This window comes from Jaculus jaculus, chromosome X, assembly GCF_020740685.1.
Source record: "Jaculus jaculus isolate mJacJac1 chromosome X, mJacJac1.mat.Y.cur, whole genome shotgun sequence".
In the NCBI taxonomy this organism is placed as follows: domain Eukaryota; kingdom Metazoa; phylum Chordata; class Mammalia; order Rodentia; family Dipodidae; genus Jaculus; species Jaculus jaculus.
In genome coordinates, this window is record NC_059125.1 from 109,943,342 (window position 1) to 109,966,827 (window position 23,486).

Below are 23,486 nucleotides of genomic sequence, written 5' to 3' on the forward strand. Positions count from 1 at the left end.
TCTCTCTAATGGATAAAAACAAATTGAAACAAAAAAACAAGCAGACATAGAGAGAAAGTGAGTACGGGTGCTCCAGGACCTCTACAAATAAACTCCAGATGCATGTACTACATTGTACATCTGGGATAGTAGGCATTGCAAGCAATCACCTTTACCCACTAATCAATATCTCCACCCCTTAGATATGTAATTTTGACAATTCTTGGTTTGAAAAGATTTTTTCAGCATATAAACTTTGTTGGACTGAAACAGGAAGATTGTGAGTTGGAAGCCCGCCTGGGTTATACGATTAGTCCTTGTCTCAAAATCAAAACCAAATAAATACATAAATATGTAACTAAATAACTGACCAGTGCTCAAAGAGTGTAGGGCATGGGCCCTTTTCCCACTGCTGGCACACTGCTTGCGCCTTAGTGAGAATGGACACAGAGACAATGATATCCATTGTATTTCTCAGCACCATTCCCTCACTGCTAGAAAAATCCTATAATGTGTGTATCATTTGTGAATGTTTTGGATGAAGCAGGAAAAATCAGTGTTATTAAATCTGAAGTCTGTGCAAGATGCATACCACTACAACATTTTGGCCGCTTGTGGATATACCATGGTTGTCTTGAGGAAAAATATTTGTGTTGTCTGAATTATGAGCTCAAGTAACTGACTTTTCAAAGGTAAAAATTGTTTTCCCTTGAAACACTTAACAAATATTTAGACCTGAATATTTAACAGATATTTTATCCAAAACAAGAACAAAATGTGTCTGTCATGCAAACAAACAAACAACAGAATTATTTGTTGGCAATGATGAAATCAGAGCTTTTTTTGTTCTTTGTTTTGTTTTTGTTTTTTGTTTTTTGAGGTAGGGTCTTGCTCTAGCCCAGGCTGACCTGGAATTCACTAAGAAGTCTCAGGCTGGCCTTGAACTCACAGCAATCACCTCCTACCTCCACCTTCCAAGTGCTAGGATTAAAGGCATGAACCATCACACCTGCCAGAGAGAGAAAGAATGAGATAATGAGAGCCAGTGCCTCTAACTGCTAGTGAACTCTGGGCACATACACCACTTTATGCATCTGGCTTTACATGGGTGCTGGGGAATCAATCTCAGGTCCTTAGGCTTTACAGGCTAAAACCTTAACTTCTGAGCCATCTCTCTGGCCCAAAATTAAAGCATTTAAGTAATAATAATAATAACAACAATAATTGGTTTTGAAATTTGCTTTGGCCACCATGATATCTCTTCTATACTTAGATTTTGTGTATTGTCTCTGTCAGTCTGTGTCACTCCTCCTCTCCTTCCTCTTACCCCAGTGGTAAAGATTGAACCAAGCCCATTATTACTTGAACTTTTTATATTTTCTTTTTTAGGTTCTTTTGAAGTAGGGTCTCACTCTAGCCCAAGCTGACCTGGAATTCACTCTGTAGTCTCAGGGTAGCCTTGAACTCACATTGTCTTCCTACCTCTACCTCCCAAGTGCTGGGATAATACTTGGACTGTTGTTGTTGTTGTTTTGATACAAGATCTCACACTGCAGCCTAAGCTGTCCTCAAACTCATGGCAGTCCCCCTGCCTTAGTTTCCCAAGCTCTGGGATTACAGGTGTGAGCTGCCCCACCTGGATCAATACTAAGACCTTTCTAATGTGATTGCTGATGTAATTAATGGTTGTGATTTGTTAGGCACTATATGATGAAATGTCTCAGCATTTAGAAAACCTGGATAACTTTTGAAACAATATGTTTTCACAATGACCAATGCATAAGATAACAAAAGCAATTATGGAGAAAAGTCCCACTCAAGGGCTGGAGTGATGGTTCAGGGGCTAAAGGCTTATCTTTTAAAAAAAAAAAAAAAATATATATATATATATATGTGTGTGTGTGTGTGTGTGTATACACACACACACACACACACATATGAGAGAGAGAGAAAGAGGCAGAGAGAGAGAGAATGGACATGTCAGGGCCTCCAACCACACTGCAAGTAAACTCCAGATACATGCCCCCCCCCTTGTGCATCTGGCTTACGTGGGTCCTAGAGAATTGAACCAGGGTCCTTTGGCTTTGTAGCAAATGCCTTAACTGCCAAGCCATCTCTCCAGTCCAAGGCTTATCTTTTAAGGTCCATTCAAAGTACAACCAAGACCAAAGAGTTTTTAACATAACAGAACATGAAAAAAATATCATTGAACTGTATCAGTGAAACTAACCTTTGCAAATCTACTATTTCTAGAGTTTTGGTATGACATTAAAGTGCATCTATTGTTGTCTGAAAAGGCTTTTAAAATATTTATTTCTTTTTCAACTGTTTATCCGTGGGAAGCCAGATTTACTTTTGTTTCCTTATACCCAATCCAGACCACATACTACAGGTTGAATGCAGGAGCAGATATGACAATCCAATTAGCTTGGATTAAGTATAAACATTGTGCAACAAATGTGAAACCAAGTTTAACAATTAACAGTGTTATTCTCATTAAATCCATTTTTGATAAGTTAATTTTCATTTAAAAATTTATGTAGAAAAAAAATGTTATGTAGGTTAGCATGCCTAGTACATTTTTTTGTCCTTTTTGATTTTTTTTTTTTTTTTTTTTTTTGAGGCAGAGTTTCTCTAGCCCAAACTGACCTGGAACTCGCTGAAGTGATGGAACTAAGTAAGCTACCATGCTCGGGCTTTGATTTTTAAATCTAAGCCTTTTCTATTGTAATTTCCAATAAAAATTACATTGATAGATCTAATGCACATATCAGAAAGCTCTTTGTAACCTTCAGGTCAGAAGCCAAAAAGTTGAGGAACTTCTGTGAGCTGAGGTTTTGTTGTTTCCCTCCATTCCCTTCCCTCTCTATTCTTCCCCTCTTCCTGTTCCCTTATCCTTTCCTACTTGTTTGTTGTTTTGTTTGTTTGTTTTTGAACCAGTGATCCTCATTGTATAAAGATGGAAAGTATATGAGTTATTTCTTTGTTTTTATTAGCTATGAGCAAAACACGTATGCCATTTAAATCCGATTCTGGTGGTGCACTTTACTCCCAGCACTTGGGAGGCAAAGGCGGTAGGCTCACTGTGAGCCGTCCTGAGCATAGCGAATGCCAGGTCAGCCTGGGCTACAGCAAGACCCTACATCGTAAAAAATGATTTACAAAATCAGATCCTTCCCCATGGGGATATATACATTTAAATCCCGCACTTGGGAAGCTGGGAGAGGAGGATCACAAGTTTGAGGCCAAGGATCCATAGCAAGAACTTGTCTAAAAAGAAAGGTCTTTGAGCCGGGCGTGGTGGCGCACACCTTTAATCCCAGCACTCGGGAGGCAGAGGTAGGAGGATCGCCATGAGTTCGAGGCTACCCTGAGACTCCTTAGTGAATTCCAGGTCAGCCTGGGCTACAGTGAGACCCTACCTCAAAAAAAAAAAAAAAAAACAAAGAAAGGTCTTAGATATATTTCAGCCTCTTTGTTTTATTGCTTTAGAACAAACCACATAATTTAATATACAATTAGAATGCTAAACCTTAAAAAAGAATCTGACTTTTCTTAAACTTTAATTTTTTGTTATTCAAATAAACAAGTAATAAATAAATGCTAATGTGGAGATTTTACTCGAAGTAATGTAGTCAAGATATATGCTTGACTTATTTTTTCTCCAACTATCAAAGCAAAACAATACTACAGGGGCTAGGAATGTAGCTCAATGTGAGCACTTGCCTAACATGCACAAGGCCCAGCATGGGGAAAAGACAGCAAGGCAAGGGAAGGACAAGAGAGGCAGGTAGAGAAGAAAAATGATTATAGAAACCAGATTCACCTGATTGTTAAAATTGTTCATCTAATACTGTTTCTAGTATAAATTTCCAAAATGGTCCATATGGTTCAAAATTACAGTAGCCATTTCTGGCATGCTAATTTGGCATCTGCATTATATGCTAGGTCCCTGTGCATTACAGCTTCATTCTCTGTGGGTGTTACTCTTTGTAAGTCACAAAGATAAGTAAATTTTTTTCTCTTGAAAGGAAATGAGATCATGTCATTGAGGTGTGTCATTAAGTCCAGTGGGAAGGCCTCCAAGGTACCTCTTACACACAGAAAGAATATATCTACCACTGGGTGTGGTGGAAAGCATGACATTTGAGGGAAAGTTGGAAGAGACCTTAAAAACTCTCTGTCTAGCTCTTATGTTCTACTTGTATATTACAGTGACACATTTATGAAACTCTCATGTGACTCTTTAGGTGTGCCTTTTTGTGCTTTCCACCCTGAGGGTGTATGTCCACAGGTGCGTGTGTGTGTGTGTGAACTTTATGGTTTTGTTTGCACCATCTGAGAGAGTTTGTGCCGTGCGTGGGCAAGCTACTATGCTTGTTTTCCATTGACTTTACTTGGCATTCATCAAGATGAACTTAAGGTGCATGCTTTCCCGCTGTGGCCTGCTTGTAAAAACGTAAAACTTTTTCCACAACCCCTGCCACCATCTTTGCTTCCCAAGCCATTGTACAATTCAACACAGATTCCATTCACAGCATCACACACACGCAGACACAAACACAGACATGCTCACCCCTACCTTTTTTAAACTCCCTACTTTCAGGAGGTGAGTGAGATAGAAGTTTATAAAATGACCTGCACACAAAAACTGGCTGTACTATTAATACTGAAGAACTTTTTTTTTAGGAATTGCCCTACCCACCATTGAAAGTAAAAGATGCATTGTTGGGAGGAGAGAGGGGTGTTTTGTTGTTGCTTTTGTCTCTTTGCTTTTCTGGTGCTGGAGATTGAACTCAAGGCCTCACATGTGCTAGGTAGGTACTCTAGCACGGAGCTACAACTTTTTCCCAAAGATGTGTGTTTTACTTATGTTTTGTTTTGAGACGGTAAGGACTGGCTAAATATCCCAGGCCAGCATAGAACTTTCTGTGTAACCTACAGGCTGGTCTCAAAGCCACCATCCTACTGCTTCTGCTTCCTGAGTGCTGGGATTACAGGTGTGCACCACCACACCTAGTTCAGATATTTAAGGAATTTTAAAGGGAATATCCATATATTTCTAGACCTTCAGCTACAGTGTTGTTGAAGTCAACAGTTGAAGTCAATACTATTATGTTTCTGTGAATAATCTTTAAAATCGGCCACTTGATGCTGACAGAATTTACTCTGATTAAAGATGAGTGCCAAGTTTGGTGTCTCACTCCTGTGTTACAAGCACCTGGCAGAGAGAGATTAGCGTTCATTTGCAAAGCTGAAGCAAACATACAACGATGACCAAGGAAAGGTAGAATTTTTCAGTATCCTATTATAACTGCCTGTGAAGCCTAAGGACCCCAGTTCGAGGCTCGGTTCCCCAGGTCCCACGTTAGCCAGATGCACAAGGGGGCGCACGCGTCTGGAGTTCGTTTGCAGAGGCTGGAAGCCCTGGTGCGCCCATTCTCTCTCTCTCTCTCTCTCTCTCTCTCTCTCTCTCTCTCTCTCTCTCTCTCTGTCTTTCTCTCTGTGTCTGTCGCTCTCAAATAAATAAATAAATAATTTATTTTAAAAAATGTGTACCTGGAGCCAGGCATGGTGGCACATTCCTTTATTCCCAGCACTCGGGAGGCAGAGGTAAGAGGATCACTGTGAGTTCAAGGCCACCCTGAGACTCCATAGTGAATTCCAGGTCAGCTGGGGCTAGAGTGAGACGCTACCTCGAAAAAAAAAAATGTGTACCTGAAAAATGAGACAGTTTTCATCTCAAACAGAAAATTATTAGTTTAAAACATTAATTTACTAATGATGATGTTGAGTGTCTGAAAAGAGTAGTTATATAGCAGTTAAGACAGACACATGGAAGAGGTTTGAAGCAATAGGTGTGGCTAAAGGAAAGGTCAGACTGGAAAATCCCAACATTTCTGGTCTAACGTTGCCATTGTCTTCTTACCTGAGGCAGTTGCTTCTGCTCCAGTTTTCTCTGTCTGCAAAGTACGTGATATAATATCTGCATAAGTATCTTTCTTCCAGTTAGCCCCAAGGGGATGATAGGTCCTTATAACCTCCCATATTTCCTAGTAGGCCCGGGGCAGACAGTGATAGGCTTGTTTGGCAAATGGGGAATTTGAGAAAGTTGAAGGAAGAGGGTGAGTCAGCAATAAAGACAGATGGAAAAACATGTCCTCTGGCTTCTAGTGCTATGTGCCTTCTGTTCAGGGTTGTGTTGCTTTGTGATATTTCCCACAGATTGTGTGACTGGTGTCATACATTGAAGCATGTCCATCCACTAAGATAAGGAAACAAACTGTAACGCAGTGTCTGCAGGTGGTGGTTAGTGATGAGTATAGAGGAACATTTTCTGCCTCTTAGTGGAAACTGTCCATGAGGGCTCTTTTTCCCAAGTGAATGAGCCATGAGTCACCTGTATATTCAGAGAAGTTGGTATGTCACATAATATATCACTTGGTTTGATGTTATTCAGAAAGGACTGGAGGATCTATTATCTCACTTTGTTTCATTCTCATAAGGTAAGTAGAGCAAGTGACATGCAGGCAGATTCAAATACTGTCTGCCACTAACTGACCACGACCTGCAGAAGTTAGGTGGAGTTGACTTCATTGTTAGAGACAGGAATTGGGGGCTCCTAGAGGCTGATTGATTCAAGTTTACAAAGACTTCCAGATTTCTAAGCTTGTGATGCTTCCTTTGTGCTCCCATTCTTCTCAAATTATTAATGTGCCCTGTGTCTTGAGAGAAATGGTGTTCTAGGCTTAGCCCAGTGCTCCTGTTGATTTTCTTTTCTATCCCATTAATGTTTCACAGTTGATGAGTTAAAGCAGTACTTCAAAGATTAGATTGCTAAACTAAACTAAAAGAAAACATTTTAATATTTGTTTATTTATCTGCATGCACAAGGGCGTGTATGTGTATGGGCATACCAGGGTCTCTTGTCACTGCAAAGGAACACCAGGCACATATGCCACTTTTTGCATCCAACTTTACATAGGCGCTGGGGTATTGAACCCCAGCAGCCCACCCAAAAAAGCAGATTTTATTAAGAGCAACTGTCACCTCTAGTGTTCACAATGTGGCATTCTATGATCTAAATTTACGGCATGTATTAAATTACTTAATCCCCCCACAATTGCTAAAGTACATATTGTTACATGAAGCATTAATATTATTACTGGTCTTTACCCTGCTAGAGATGGAACCTGGGGTTACTTGCATGTGAGGCAAGCAATGTACCACTCGGCCCCAGCCCAATTATTGTCTCCATCCTGGTTGAGAAAGTCAGACACAAGTTTAAACAATCTATCTAATAAGAATGCACAGAAATAGTTATTTGTGGAGCCAGGGTCTAAAGCCAGTCTGTGTCCGGAACTCTTTTTTAGGTGGTACTGCCTCGCAACAGAAAATTACTCAGTTCGGAAAGCATTGGCATAGCTCCCTCCCATGTGTTCCGCCAGTTTGAACAGAAACCAAAGTGTACATAGAGTTGACATAAATGCTACACCAGCTAGAGTTTGGAGTGTAAATGTTGCATGCGAATAGAAATGAACAACAGAGAACATAAGTGGCCTGAGATAGTTAATTTATTTTTCTAAGCAATGTTCTCGACTGTGGGCGAGTGACTTGGGCACTGGGGAGAAGCTGTTCCTTCTGCTCTAAAATAAGCAGGTTACTTGGCTACTGCTCAAACTCTAAATAGGTATATAGGTTGTAGCTATTTGACCTGAACCAACTTGAAATTCCTGTGGGCCCTTGTATGGTTTTAAAAGTGGAGCTGAATTTAAAAAATAAAGTTTTCTCTCAATGTTGTGTTTAAGATACCATTTAACAAACTCTGGCAAAGGACTTCAAGGCGGACAGGAAGGGGATTCGTAAGTATTGTATCATTCCTTTGTCAGGGTGTTCATTTGCTAGCAGGAAGTGTTGTGACTTGCTCTCTAAAGATGCAATTGTAAGAAGAATGTTGGGTTTCCAGATTTTGAGTTCTGGGCGTGGGAGACGGTTCTATTAGTGCTTCAAGAAAGGAAACAGGTTTGCTCCCGTCGCAGAAGGGTAACTATTCTAATATTATTTTATTAGGCTCTAAACTTTTATGTTACTAAACATTTAGGCTAAACGTTACTAAATAAGGCTTGAAATTACTTTTCTTTATTTGGGTGAGTATTTGGAGTCAGTTTCTAAATATTTGTTTAAGTACAATCAGATTTATCATAAGAAATTTTTGTAGTTCAGAAATTAACCGGGTCTCTCTATATTCTGTTGCTTTTTTAAATTTGGAGACTTTCTCTTATAAAAACTTAGTTTTGATGTCCTTATAAACATAATAGTCAAGTCATATGCTAAAGGTTTAAATAATAGGAATTATTACCTATGGAAATTTTTTGTGTGGGAGAGACAGGATTTCAGATGCCTTTGATCTTTGTTGAAAGTATTTTTTTTTAATCCATGACATTAAAATGAGGTGGCTGTCATTCTAGAACATGTCATGATTAGATTAGTATCACTGTTCTTACAAAGTGATATGGCAAGTGATTGTCCTAATGTTGGCAATTTACAAAATAAATTATTTAAAGTGGTGCTATGATATTATAGCACTGGTAATGACTTCCAGTGTTCATTTATTCAGCAGGGTTGTTGACAATCCTGTAAGTTTTATTCCTCAGCTGCAGGAGGGAGCTGAAATTGTATATCTACTGATTCCTAAGTTATAGGTCATATTTTGTGCCATTTGTTTCAAGTTGAAGCTTGTTAGCTAGTCTGATCTTGCACCCACACATACCCCCGAAGCTTACCCTTGGCTTCAGTCAGACATATGTCAATTTTCATAGGAAAGGGGGTTGGAAATACCCTTTAGGTATGAATGCCAATTAATTTCATTAGCCGCAGATTTATTTTTCCACAATTTATGGAGGGAATAAAAATTTGCTTGAGAATATGGAAGGAATTAACAGCTTTCAGTCTCAGGAGTTGACTTGGTAGTAGTAGTGGAAGATCATTATTATGATTTGCATTAGGAATCTACAAAATTTAAAGAATGCCTTCAGTGTAAAAGTTATTAACTTAGTTTTGAATAGCCATTGCCTTTAGATCTTATCTGTATTTATTAAGAACCAAAAGAGGAAAGCAAACTTTTACTTAAAATGGAAGTATTGGAGACTCCTTCAGGAAATGACACAGGATTGGGCACCCTTTGGGATTTCAGTGACTCATGCATACTGGTATTGGAAAAGATCAATTAGAATTTAGCTCATGCTATTTTAGCATAGAATAGTTTCCAGAAAATGAATTTGTTTCTTAATAGATGTGTAGTTGCAAAATTATGGAATGTATGGAACTGAATTTGAAAAAATTCAGTTTTGAAAAGTAGGAAAAGAGGGCATGAAAGAAAGAAGGCAGGAGGAAAATATACATGAGGAATGGTTGCATAGGGCTGGAGAGATGGCTTAGCAGTTAAGCACTTGCCTGTGAAGCCTAAAGACCCCGGTTCGAGGCTTGATTCCCCAGGACCCACATTAGCCAGACGCACAAGGGGGCGCATGCGTCTGGAGTTCGTTTGCAGTGGCTGGAAGCCCTGGCGTGCCCATTCTCTCTCTCTCTGCCTCTTTCTCTCTCTATCACTCTCAAATAAATAAATAAATAATTTAAAAAAAGTTTTTATACGGAAGAATGGTTGCGTAAATCCTGATAAATGTAGAATCAGTGATAGGTTTAAAGATGTTGTACTGCTTTATTTTTTTGTATTAAAGGTATTCATAACACAAGATTTAAATAAGTATAGTTTTAGCTTGGGGCAACTTATGTTTATTTGTAAGCATTTACAGTCCTCTACAAGTGATGGGCCTGTCCATACATGATCTGTGCCTGACGTGTTTTATTGTAAAGGTAAAATGCCAGAATTGCTGCCAGTAAGAACGGTTTCTAAACCTCTTCTCTGTTTGACTTTCAGCTAGAGTCAAAACATAGATTGCAAACATCTTGAAGAGTTTTGTAGTGTCTTGGAGTATGAAACCAGAGTAGATAAGTAAAGCATGACAACAGGCCAATTGCATGTGAAGAATGTGAGAGTTTTATTATGTTCTGACAAGTTTTGTTCACAGTTTTGTTTAATAGTGTATTTATTTATTCATTTATTTACTATTTGTGTTGGGGATTGTGAGGATTGTATCCATCACTTTATGCGTGCTAGAGAAGCACTCAAAGAATCCAACCACTAATTTATGCCTTGTGTTTGCCTAGTCTAGTTTTGTTCTTGTTTTTGTGTGTGTGTGTTTCTTTTCATTTCTTTTTTATTTTATTTTTTTTAAATTTTTTTTGTTCATTTTTTATTCATTTATTTGAGAGTGACAGAGAGAGAGAGAAAGAGAGAGAGCAAGAGAGAGAGATTGAGAATGGGCGCGCCAGGGCTTCCAGCCTCTGCAAACGAACTCCAGACGCGTGCGCCCCCTTGTGCATCTGGCTAACGTGGGACCTGGGGAACCGAGCCTCAAACTGGGGTCCTTAGGCTTCACAGGCAAGCGCTTAACCGCTAAGCCATCTCTCCAGCCCTCATTTCTTTTTTAGATAGTGCTTCCCTATATAGCCCAGACTGTCTTCAAACTGTCTATTTAGCTCATGATAGCCTCAAACCCACCTTCTTCATCCCTTAATCTCTCAAGTTCTGTGATTATAGGCAGGTGCAACTATGCCCCACTCAAGGATATACTTTTTTTAATTTTAAAAAAATTTATATTTATCAGAGAGAGAGAGAGAAGACGGAGAGAGTGAAAGAGAGAGAAAAAAAACATGCTAGGGCCTCCAGCCACTGAAAATGAACTCCAGATGCATCTGCTACCATGTGCATCTAGCTTACATGGATTCTGGGAAGTCGAACCTGGGTCCTTAGGCTTTGCAGGCAAGCTCTTTAACCACTAAGCCATCTCTCCAGCCCTGCATTTTTTAAACTACATGAGATTTCTAGATCGCCTGCCACTCATTTTATTCACATGAGACCCTGTCTCAAAAGAAAAAGAAAATTTAAGATGTCTGGATATGGGCTGGAGAGATGGCTTAGCGGTTAAGCGCTTGCCTGTGAAGCCTAAGGACCCTGGTTTGAGGCTCGATTCCCCAGGTCCCACATTAGCCAGATGCACCAGGAGGCACACGTGGAATTCGTTTGCAGTGGTTAGAAGCCCTGGCGTGTCTATTCTCTGTCTCTCTCTATCTGCCTCTTTATCTCTCTGTCTATCGCTCTCAAATAAATAAATAAAAATAACCAAACAACAAAAAAAGATGCCTGGATTGGTTGCCTGTATTAAAGTAGAAAGAGGGCTTGGATAGCTTATCATGACTGCAAAGAATAGCCATCCCTTGGCTCAGTAGTTAAAGACACTTACGAAGCTAGATGGCCCAGGTTCGACTCCCCAGTAACTATGTAAAGCCAGATGCATAAAATGACACATGCATCTGAAGTTCATTTACACTGGCAAGAAGCCATGGCACATCTATCCTTCCCACCCCCTTGTAAATAAATGAATAAAATGAAATGTTGTTTTTAGAATTGCAGTTAGTGGTAAGTACGTGTGGTGGAGCAAAGGGTAGAATTAGCCTTCAGTAAGAGTCTTCCCACAGTTTATTTCTCAATTGATTTAGAATTGAAATCATATTTTGTCATAGAAGGTTTTTCAGGTTACCTTACCAAGTGTCCATGAATATTATCAGGCATGATTTGTCTTCATATACCATCACTTCTAAGCAGTTTCCTTTTCATTCATTTACTTGTTTTTATTTTTGGTACTGAGGATTGTACATGCTCAACAAGCAGAATACCCCTGAACCATATCCCTAGCCCTTTTTTTAGCTTTTTGTTTTCATGTATGGTCTTGCTAAATCGTTCAGGCTGGCAATGAACTTGTGGTCCTCCTGCCTTAGCCTCCCAAATAGCCAAAATTATACTCCACCTCCAACAGGCTGGCTTGTATATTATTTTAGCCAAAATAAATCATAGAAGGATAGTTTCTGAATATATCCTATTTTATGTTCCATCAGTCCATTGCCTTGCTGTCCAGCTCCCAATATTGTACAATACAAGCAGCTTCAATTACAACACCTAAAGAGAAAAGGCTGTCACTTTTATTCCACGTGTCCAAAAAGGTCTTCCATTTAGTTTTACAATGTACAGCTGAAATACCTGATAGAATTACCATAAGATCTAGGCTTAGAAGATAACAAAGCTGAACAAAGTCTGTCTTATATGTTGAAATTTGTCTTAGTAGGAATTTATTGTCTGCATTGACAGCAAAAATCTTTGTGGTGGTGAGGGGCTTGATAGAGTGCTTGCCTAACATACATGAAGCCCTCACTTGGGTGATTCTTTAGCATAACATAAACCAGCCATGGTATTCCTGGTAGAAGTGGGAAGATCAGAAATTCAGAGTTTTTCTCGGTTATATAGTTAGTTTGAGGTCAGGCTAGGTTACATGAGAACCTGTTGTGTTTTTAAAACAATTTTTAAAACTGTATGTATTTATTTATTTATTTATTTATTTATAAGCAGAAAGAGAGAAAAAGCTGAGCACCAGGCCCTCTTGCCACTGGAAATTAACTGCAGATGCATGGGCCACTTTGTGTATTGGCTTTATGTTGGAACTTTTGCATTGAACCTGGACCACCAGGCTTTGCAAGCAAGTGCCTTAAACTGCTAAACCATCTCCCAAACCCTATGCAATTTTTAATAAAGTTGATATGCTGCAATTAGTGAACAGCAAAACAAATCACCATTTCTTCATTCATTAACCTTTTCTAACTTTTCAAGACTAGGAGCCTAAGACAAATGTGAGGGCATTTGGGGTTTCACACTGCCCTCCTTTGACTTTCAAAGCATTGAATGAAAATGATATATTTATAGGGCTGGGGAGATGGCTTAGTGGTTAAGTGCGCTTGCCTGTGAAGCCTAAGGACCCTGGTTCTAGGCTCAATTCCCCAGGTCCCACATTAGCCAGATGCACAAAGGGGCACATGCGTCTGGAGTTCATTTGCAGTGGCTGGAGGCCCTGACATGCCCATTTTCTCTCTCTCTCTCTCTCTCTCTCTCTCTCTCTCTCTCTCTCTCTCTCTCTCTCTCCCTCTTTCTCTGTCACTTTCAAATAAATAAATAAACACAAAAAAATTTTTAAAAAAGAAAATGATATATCTATAGCCTCTTAAGCTATTAACACTCCAAACCTCTTGCTGCTTGAGAAAAGTCTCACAAACAACAGAATTCTTTAAAAAAATTAAAAATTTTTAAATATATTTTTTAAAATGATCACATAGAAATTTGAGTGTTTGGTTATATTCATAGTAATACTGAGTTTTACGGTAGGAGTGATTATTCACAGCTCTTAGCATTTAAGAGGCTGAAGTTAAGCAATGTGTATGTGATACGGTGACATAGAAGCTTGTCAGATATAGCAGTAGATGTCCTGCAAGAGAAGCATTTGTTTAGTTTTCCCTTATTTATTATTTTATTTTTTCTATTGATGCTCAAACCCAGGGTTTGGTTTATAACACTTAGCTACACCTACAGCCCCTGTGTACTTGTTTTCAAAATACAGATGTTTTATGTTCAAAATCAATTGTGTCCCAATGTTTTGGAGAAAGAACTTATTAGAACTATATATATATATATATTCTTTGCTGAACCTGTTGTGCACATTCCTTATGTTTTCTACAGTTACATACACTATTTGTTGTTTCAGTTAAGGTGTAAGTGGATCCTTTGTCTTTGCAGTAATAGGGAACAAGTTAGTGTCAGCTATACCAGCTGTTCTTATTTCTCTCTAGCTATTAAATCGGCTGAACTGGGCATGAGCCCAGAGATCTAGTATTTTTGTTTTTATCATTGAAACAGTTGATTATTTCTCTTCCCATACAGTCTTTAAAATTTACAGTTGCTACACAGCTCTGTGGTTTGGGCAAAGTCACTTAAGTACTCCAGATACTTTTTTTTTTCTCCCCCCAATCCAATTTAGGTAATAATGTTAGAGAATCCAGTCTAGGGATTTAGCTCAGTTGGTGGAGCGCCGGCCTAGCATGCAGGGTGCTCTGGGTTCAATCCCCCCAACACTGCATAAGGTTAGTGTCGTTACCTAAACTGTAATCTCAGCACTCAGGAGGTGGAGGCAAGAAGATTAGAAGTTCAAGGTCATCCTTGAAGCCAGCCTGGGCTACATGAGACTTTCTCAAAAAATAAATACCTTTCATGTTGTCCTTTCTGTGATCTCTGGATGTTGAATTAAGTTGCTAAATTTGTGGTAAGATACTAAATTATTTGGGAATTGAAGAAAGTTCAGAAAAAGATAGAGTCATTGGGAAATAAGCTTTGAGAGGTGAGGAGGCTTCTGTAGAATCCTGAAGTGCACATATAATTTAGGTTGGCAGAGTAAAAAAGGAAAGAGCCAAGAGTAAGAACTACATGTAGAGAGAAGACCTTGTGGGAAAGAGGGATAGAAGAAGAGGGCAGGGTCAAACAAAAGTTGATTACCATCTTTGGAGTTAATAGGATATATTCTGAAGGAGACTTGTGATCAAAACAGCATGCTCAAAGCTGGGCATGGTGCACATGTGCTTACTGGGGAGGCTGAAGCAAGAGGAGTTCCAGGCAAGCCCGGGTTACACAGTGAGACTGTGTCTCCAAAAAAAATAAATAAGTAAATAACAAGAAAAGCCATGTAGAGGAGATGTTGAAAGAAAGGTAAAACTACATAGGTGTGGCTAAGTAAGATGATGCTAGATGACCTGAAATATCAAGCAGATCTGAAGCAATTAATTTAGGCACAAGAAATTACAGCTTACTGAATTTTGGGACAGGCATAATCAAATGGTTGTGGTTATTAGTTGAGGAACATTCTTAATTCAAAACATAATTACTGAGAATAGAATGCATGTCCAAGCTATGAAGAACACACTAATGAATAATTATATTTCTGTGCCAATAAATCTAGGGGGAAGTAAATTCACCCAGTATACTGTTGAAGAAGTTACATAGGATAATTGTTGGGAGTGCTGGCCTAGGTTGGAGATTTGGTCTGCCTTTTTATAGCTCTATGAACTTTGAAGTGACTTAGCTTTTCTGAACCCCTTTGTTCTCTGTAAAATGAGAATATAACCAGGCAAATAGAGAATTTTTTTTCCACAAGAAGTAACTTCCATAATGTATATAAATCCTCTGTAACTGTTAGCAGCTAAAATTAACACTGACAAAGGACTGGGGAATACCTGAGTTTGGATCCCTATTGAAGTGCTAGTTTCTATAATTTCAGCCCTCTGGTGTTGAAAAGGGAGGTGGAGACAGGAGAATCCACCAGAAGCTCATGGGCCAGCTAGACTGGTGATTGCAGAGGTGAACGTAAAACCCTTCCTCAAACAACGTGCAGGGTGAGGCCCACCATGCGACAGGTGTCTGTGGATATCTACATGTGCACTGTGCCATAAAGGTACCCATACTCACACACATGAATAGGCACATTCACATACCAAAAAATCTTCATAAAGATGTATTATTATAACTTTATTAATACCTACTCTGTTCAACCACTGTCATAAAGAATGGGTGTATGGGAAAGAATGAGATATGGTCACTTCCATCAAAGAGCTTTGTGTAAGAGAATTGAATGTTACTCTTTGGGTGACTATATTTTCCAAATTTAAAAAAGTATACATGTTAGCTGGGCATGATGATGCATGCCATTTAATCTCAGTACCCTGGAGACAGAGGAATAACGATAGCAAGTTCAAAGCCAGCCTGAGCTACATATCATGACTGAGATAAAAAGGGAAGGAGAGGGACAGAAAGTGATTATAAACAAATCAGACAAAATGTGTGCAGTAGACCAGACCTGAAACAATAAAAGAGCTATGATAGATGAATTTCAAGGATATTCCAGAGCATTATTGGCAAAGTCATCTGTAAAGAACAAGCCTTATAGGCAAACAGTAGTTTCAGATGTATTTGCTTGGAGACCAAGGAAAATGGGAAAGTTGAAAGTGGTATGGCAGGAAGGAGAATGGGGTGATGTTGAGTCAGTGGTAGAACATTTGCTAGCATGAATGAAGCCTTGGGTTTGGTTTATAGCATTGACACAAGCAAAACAATGGAAGTATAGTCAATTGAATCATCCTTGTCCCTTGGTGACATCTGAGTTGCACTCTGATCTTCTAGAATTGTCTGTGGGTAATCCTAGGCAAAGAAAGAAAGAAAAAAAAAAACCAGCCACCCTGTCTTTCTGCATCTCCAGATACCATCTTCTCTTTCTGAGTCTGACCCTAGAACAGGGTCACCAGTAAAATGTCTGTCTACCTGAGAAATTCCTTCCTGAGCTCTGAGACAAAGTTCACATTGCATTCCCGGGGGAAAAACAATGTTCCCTGACACCCACCATTCAGTATAGCTTTATTATGATATATTTTCCCCATCTATCCTCCCCCAGACAGTAGTTCCTCTGGAGTAAAGGGGCTTTTGGTTCCTTACTTGTCTATGTTTTCAACATCCAACACAGTGCTTAGCACATAGTAAGTCATCAATGAAGGTCTTGTAAGTAGAAATGAGTAAATGGACTAATGTGCAAGTTGAAATCTTCTAAAGTCATTAGGAAACATGGCATTGGAGCTTGAGTAATCGTAATAAGGAGTAGATGAGCTTTAGCCCATAGAATGTTGCACGCCCATCTGATCTCGAGGCTAGTGCTATTGACTAACCTAAGGAGGAGGCAGGCTGGCAGTTTCTGTTGGTACAGGCAGGTGTGTAAAGTGTGGGTGTTCCAAGGCACTGTCTATTTGGAATGGAAGAAGATGACAAATAATACTCCTTTTTGTTTCCCACCCTTGAATTGTTCACGTACAATGGTGGCTATGTGGTTGGGCCCACATACACACACTTTTTAGAGTTGAAATAATGCATTCTTCCCTGTGTAACTCACTCGTTGTTGCTTTCTTCATGAGTTTTAAGTATGTCTTGCCCAGGCCCTAATTTAATTGATCAACTTCTCCTTCCCAATTCCATTTGCCAGTGGCCAGGAAGCAAGTCTGATGAGCATCCCTTCCTCTCTTGTTTTCTTTCTTTCGTCCTGCTGTGCTGGGAATGAAACCTGGGGCACTTGGTAGACAACTGCCCGGCCACTGAGCTACAAGGGCAGCCATGTATTTTATTGCCATGTCAGTCTCAGGGGAAAAAATGTAAAGCTCCTAATCCAAATTGATTATCCACAGAGGAGTCCCTGAACGTGACACCCTCCCTACCACCCTGACCCTGACTTCGTACTGAATGACACATACTCGTAAGTACATTCCTAAGGGATGTGCCTTAAGAAATGAAAACAGGAACCCCTCCTTTTCTCCCTCCAATGCCTTCAGAATTTGAGTAATAGTTTCAGGTAGTTGTAGGTACATCATTCTCAGCAAACATTCTTGTGTTCAGGGTTTATGTATAGTTAAATGAGCCAGTGGAGTGGTTTCATAATTGCTGTATTGTTAGTCAAACGCTGTAATTAGGGATGACTTCATAGGCATAAGATTCTTCTACGGGTGACGCCCTGAATTCATACCCAGTTGTACATCATATCCTTTTATGAAAAGAACAAACAAACAAACAAACAAGGTTTAGCTAGCTTTTGTTTCAGTCCCTTAGTTGACAATCTCCTTTCCTGTCTTAGATGCTTAGGGAGAGCTCCAGCTTGCTTCCCCGCCCTCCTCCCACTTTCTCTGTACAGAGGAGGCAGGCATAGGAAGCTAGGGAAAAAGAAAACAGCAAAATCAGATCAAAGTGCTTTGTAGCCACAGCACTCCACAAAAAAGCTAGAGACTTGGAGGTTTTATTTTTGACTAGTATTTTGCTTTGTCAAATTGAAATGATGATAAGCATATTTCTGTATCTTTGAATATCAGCTCTCTCTCATGTTATATAAATAAAGTTGACTTTTGTATAAAGACAGACTGGGAAGAAAGGAGAGACATAGTTACAAGTTAGCCTTTCTTTTCACCTGTCAACCATACATGATAAAACTGGAATTAAGTTTGGATTTTATCAATTTACCTTGCATTTTGCATTGCTCAAGAGAAAATGTGCAGATTAGGAAGGATGTGACAGTATTGGCAAGCTGTGAACAATTTTGAGATACTTAAACTGAAATTATTTTTTAAAAAAAACATATTGCCTTCCTGCACCTTATGTTCTGTGTTATAGAAGCTACCCTTATGAAAGAATCAAATTGAGTCATGGGTAAAATGTGGCTGACAGGTTTTGTTTAGGCCCATCCTTATTACATTACTTTGAATAAAGGCTTGTAATTTTTATATATGAGGGAGGCCTGTTATATTCTGTAGTCAGTAATTATAGGGGAGCTGAGACAACTTTTCATGTATCCCATTTAGAAGGCTCTTAGTAAAAGTAATGCCTAATATTTATATAGGCTCTCACAATTACTTAGGTAGTTAAATGTGTCCCACGTTCTTTCATGGAGGATTTTACGTGGCTGTATAATGCTCTACAGTTGACACTATGCCTTTATAAGTGTCATCTTTAATCTTCATGAAGACTCTAAGGAAATACGTATTATTATTGCTATTTTCAAAATAGAAGCTGAGGCTCAGGGAGATTAAGTAAACTTGCTCGTGGACCTACTGTTAGGAAACAGCAAGACCAGAGTACTGAGAAATGGCCATTGTTTTTCCTTTACAACACACCACATCCTTGGGTTGGGAACAAAGTTTGGCTCTAGTACTCTGGATTCAATGAAGTGTTCATAGGACGTAATCACATTTATGCTTCACTTATGAGCTAGCCTGGGATATTTTGTTGCTTTGAGGAAGAAAAAAAGGCCCTCTAGTACAATGTCCCGCGAGGGGGAATAGAGCTGCTACTCTTTTAAATTGTAAGGTTTTAATATTTGAAAATCTGTACTAAACCTATCATTTTGACAATAAATATATGCTAATAAAAATATTCAATGCTACCGTTCATTGTTTACCATCTTCAAATTTAGGGCCAATTTATATGACAAATAGTTCATTTGCAATTATCAATTAATAGTATGAAACATTGAAGACACTGCTCTACACAGTGAAAAGAAATCTGCAGTCATGTCCAAATGTGCTTTTTTCCCAACATAGTACTTTGTTGCTTAATTTCTTTAAAGACACTATCAAATACCCAGGAGTAGACATTTTGTTGTATTTGGCTTTGTTTCTTTGAGACAGGGTCTGACGGTTGCCCTGACTGGCTTGGAACTCACCTGTAGAGCAGACTGGCCTCAAACTTGTACTAGTTCCTCTTGCCTATGCTTCTCAGGTGCTGGATGACAAATGTGTGCCACCACGCCCAACACCCACAAGTAGTCTTCATGACAAATGTGTCTTTAAATTTGTGGCTAAACGTCTACATAAAATAACTTGAAGATTCAGATGAAATTCAAATTTAGGAAATGTGATTGGTTTTGGGGGGTTTTTTGTTGTTGTTGTTTGTTTGTTTGTTTTTGGTTTGTTTTTTTTTTTGTTTTTTTGGTTTTTCGAGGTAGGGTCTCACTCTGGTCCAGGCTGACCTGGAATTAACTCTGTAGTCTCAGGGTGGCCTTGAACTCACGGCGATCCTCCTACCTGTGCCTCCCAAGTGCTGGGATTATAGGCGTGCGCTACCACGCCCGGCAAGAAAATGTGATTGTTTTTGAGAGAGCGTCTCATGTAGCCCACAGTGGCCTTGAACTTGTATAGCCAAGAATGACCTTAAGCTATGGGTCCGCTTTCCTCCACTTCACAGGTGCTGGTTTTATAGCATGTACCCACCACACCGGGTAGGAATTCTGGTTCTTATCATCAGAGAACATACTGTGAGACTTGTAAATTTCACTTAGTAGGGTTGGAAGTATTCTACTAAATAAAATAACTCAGGGCTTCAGAGACGACTCAGCAGCTAAAAGCACTTGCTTGTAAAGCCTGAAGGACTGGGTTTGAATTTCCAGTACCCATTTAAAGCCAGACATACAAAATTACCCATGAGTCTGGATTTAATTTTCAGCAGCAAGGGGCCCTGGCATGCCCATCTCTCTCATAACTAAATTCATACTTTGAACAATAAATAACTTTGACTTTAGCTGAGTCATTTCCCAGTAGTTTGTTTTGAGTCAGGATTTCACTATCTATTCCAGACTGAACTGGAATTTTCAGTCCTACTGTCTCAGCCGCCGCTAAGTACTGGGATGACAAGTATAAGTCAACGTGCAGCTTCCAATTCCTTTTTGTTTGCCTTTGCTTTCTTTGTTTGACTTAGAATCTTTATTCGTATTTAGGTGGGCTGCAGACTGTCTCCTCTAAATTAAAATCCTAAGTTAAAAACCTAAAGACAGAAATACGAAGCTAGAAAATACTTTAATGCATTGAATTAATTTTTGGGATTAAACTAGTAACTTAAAATTATTTCTCGGAGATCTAAGCATCCCTGGCCTCCTTTTGAAGGAACTGAACCTTAAAGTCTGTAGGGCCTTTAGCCTACTAATAGTAATGTATATGCTTACATTTTATTGTAGCCACTAATACATTTTGTGCTGTACTGCTATTATTAGCATGTTTGCCTCCTCCAGATTGTAAATTCTTTGAAAGCAGGAGCTTGGATGATAAAAGATCCTTACAATGTGGAGTGAGGATAGAAATGAGGGTGAATGGAATGTTGGTGGGGGGTATGAAGAAGGGAGGGAATGATTTTTACCCTATTCAGTCCTGCTTCCTATAGAATGGAGAAAGGAGACAGAAAGATTTGATCAGATTCCTGGTGATCTAGAATAAGGATGAAGAGCTGGGATGGTTTATATCCACAAAACGTTTCTAGTTTACTTTTATTTTATAAGAAGTGATGTGGCAGTCCATGACCAAAATCAGTTGTGTAGGGTTTTCTTATTGGTTGGATTTTTTTTACTCACATATTTTGAAATTATTACTGACCTAAACTCGAAAGGACTTTGAGACATAGAGATCAAACCTCTTTCAGGTGTGTCCAGCCTTTTGACATGACATCACGACATTGTCATCTACAAAGTTCAAGCTTAAGAACTGCATAATCAAGTAACAGAAAGAAATATAACAAATAACTTTAAGTAAGATTATGATTCTGTGTTCACACTTTCAAGCTTTCTGTAAATTGTTCTACATCATATAATTCATGGCATGTAATAATTTTGCATTGAAATCATGATTGGCTGTGCACGGTAGCAAAAGTCCATAACATCAACACTGAGAAGGCAGAAGCAGGAGAATCACTGAAAGTTCAAAGCCAGTCTGGTCTACATATTAATTTCCAGGACAGACAGGGCCAGGAATTGCAGCATTGTCTTAAAATGTAATGAAATAAAACAAAAATAGGATTGTTGAAAATATGTATACATGAAATTATGATAAATCCTATGGTGTATTATAATAGATAGTATTAAACATCATCCTAGTGATATAGAATATTTTTACAATTACTACTACAAGGTTATCTCTTAACTTTTGAATTTTTAAAAATCTTGAGCTAGGTGTGGTGGCACACGCCTTTAATCCCAGCACTGGTGAGGCAAAGGTAGGAGGATTGCCATGAGTTCAAGGCCACCCTGAGGCTACATAGTGACTTCCAGGTCAGCCTGAGCTACAGTGAGACCCTACCTCAAAAAACCACACACACACACACACACACACACATACATATGTGTGTGTGTGTGTGTGTGTGTGTATTAAAATTAATAATACTTGTGTGTTCATATTCGTACGTGTGTGTGTGTGTGTGTGTGTGTGTGTGTGTGTCCATGTGCATATGATAGTGCATGCATATGGAGGCCAGAGGAGAACCTAGGGATGTTGGACCTCTTTTTTTTTCTCTGTGCTGGGAATCAATTCCAAGGCCTTGCCCATGTGGTTCTCCACTTGGCTACATCCCCAAGACCCTCCCCTTCATGAGACTAGCTGGTCTGCCACCTTTGGGGTTCTCCTGGATCTGCTACCATCACCATAGATGTGTTTAGATTATAGACACTTGGGCCACATTGTGTTGGGCTTTATATGGGTACTAGGGGTCTGAACTCCTATCATCAGACTTGTGTCCAGCCCTTTCAAGTCTTTCAAGACTCCTGAAAGGTGTTTTACTTAGTCAATCTCTGGAGACATTGTCTATCTCTAGGGACTTTTTTCATTTGGTTTTTTGAGGTAGGGTCTCACTTTAGCTCAAGCTACCCCAAATTTACTATGTAGTCTCAGGGTGGCCTCAAACTCATGGCAGTCCTCTTACCTCTGCCTCTGAACTTCTGGGATTAAAGGTATGTACTACCACACCTGGCTAACATTTTTATAACATAGGTAAGGAAATTTTTGGAACAGATAAGATGTTTTTATTTTCTTAACTTGACATGGGTAATGTGATGGTATCCTAGCAAGGTTTAAGAGAGGAAGATATCTTCCTTATGATCCACAGTAGGATTTATTTTATTGCTTTTCTAAAAATGTCTATCTACCAGCTAGGTGTGTGGCACATGCCTTTAATCCCAGCACTCGAGAGGCAGAGATGGGAGGATCACCGTGAGTTTGAGGTCACCCTGAGACTACATAGTTAATTCCAGATCAGCCTGAGCCAGAATGAGACCCTACCTCAAAAAAAACAAAAAAAGAACAATAGTCTATCTTCCATCTTTTGAATTATACACAAATTTTAGCTTATATAATCATATGGTCACTTAAAATTTGGTCTAGGGGTCTGGAGAGATGGCTGAGCAATTAAAGGCATTTGCCTGCAGAGTCTGTCAGTCTGGACTTTTATCTCTAGTACCCATGTAAAACCAGATGCATAAACTAACACATGCAACAGTAATTCATTTGCAGTGGCAAGAGGATCTGGCATGCCTATCCTCTCTCCCTTTCTCTATCAAATAAATAAAAATATTTATTCTAAAAAAAATCTTCTTTATGGGCTGGAGGGATGGGTTAGCAGATAAGAAGTTTGCCTGCAAAGCCAAAGGACCTCAGTTCAATTTCCCAGGACCCACATAAACCAGATGCACATCACAAGGGGACATATGCATCTGGAGTCCATTTGTAGTGGCTAGAGGTCCTGACATGCCCATTATCTCTCCCTCTCTCATAAACAAATAAATATTTTAAAATATTATTTAGCATTTGAGAAATCTGAATTAAACTCTAGTCTCGTGATCCTGATGACCCAATCATCTACTAAGAAAAACGGGGATAAGATGATTTGCCTTATACAGCTGTTACAAAAGTTCAAGCAATTAAAATATGAAGTTATCTGATGTGTTTGGCATGTATCTGTATAGTAAAATATAGGTGGGTTTTTATGTTGTGTGGATGTGTGTGCAGGTACACGTAGTTCATGTGACGATAGGAATCAGAGGACAAACTTGCACGTCACCCTCAGGAAAATTATCCACATTTTTAATTTTTTAATATTATATTTATTTATTTATTTGAGAAAGAGAGAGAGAGAGCACACCAGAACTTTCAGCCGCACCTTCAGCCCCACCTTATGCATC

At 39.1% G+C, this 23,486-nt stretch overlaps 1 protein-coding gene across 4 annotated transcripts in view; it reads left to right on the plus strand.

Moving 5' to 3' along the window:
• Pls3 (plastin 3) overlaps positions 1 to 23,486 on the plus strand; it is a 109,005-nt gene that overhangs the window by 31,154 nt on the left and 54,365 nt on the right. The window contains exon 1 of one of the 4 annotated variants that reach the window (XM_045140605.1): positions 8,004 to 8,022. The exons of the other annotated variants lie outside the window; for them this stretch is intronic. The gene's annotated coding sequence lies outside the window, so the exon portion shown is untranslated. Of the gene's footprint in view, positions 1 to 8,003; positions 8,023 to 23,486 lie in introns of those variants that run through there. 4 annotated transcript variants of the gene reach the window in all.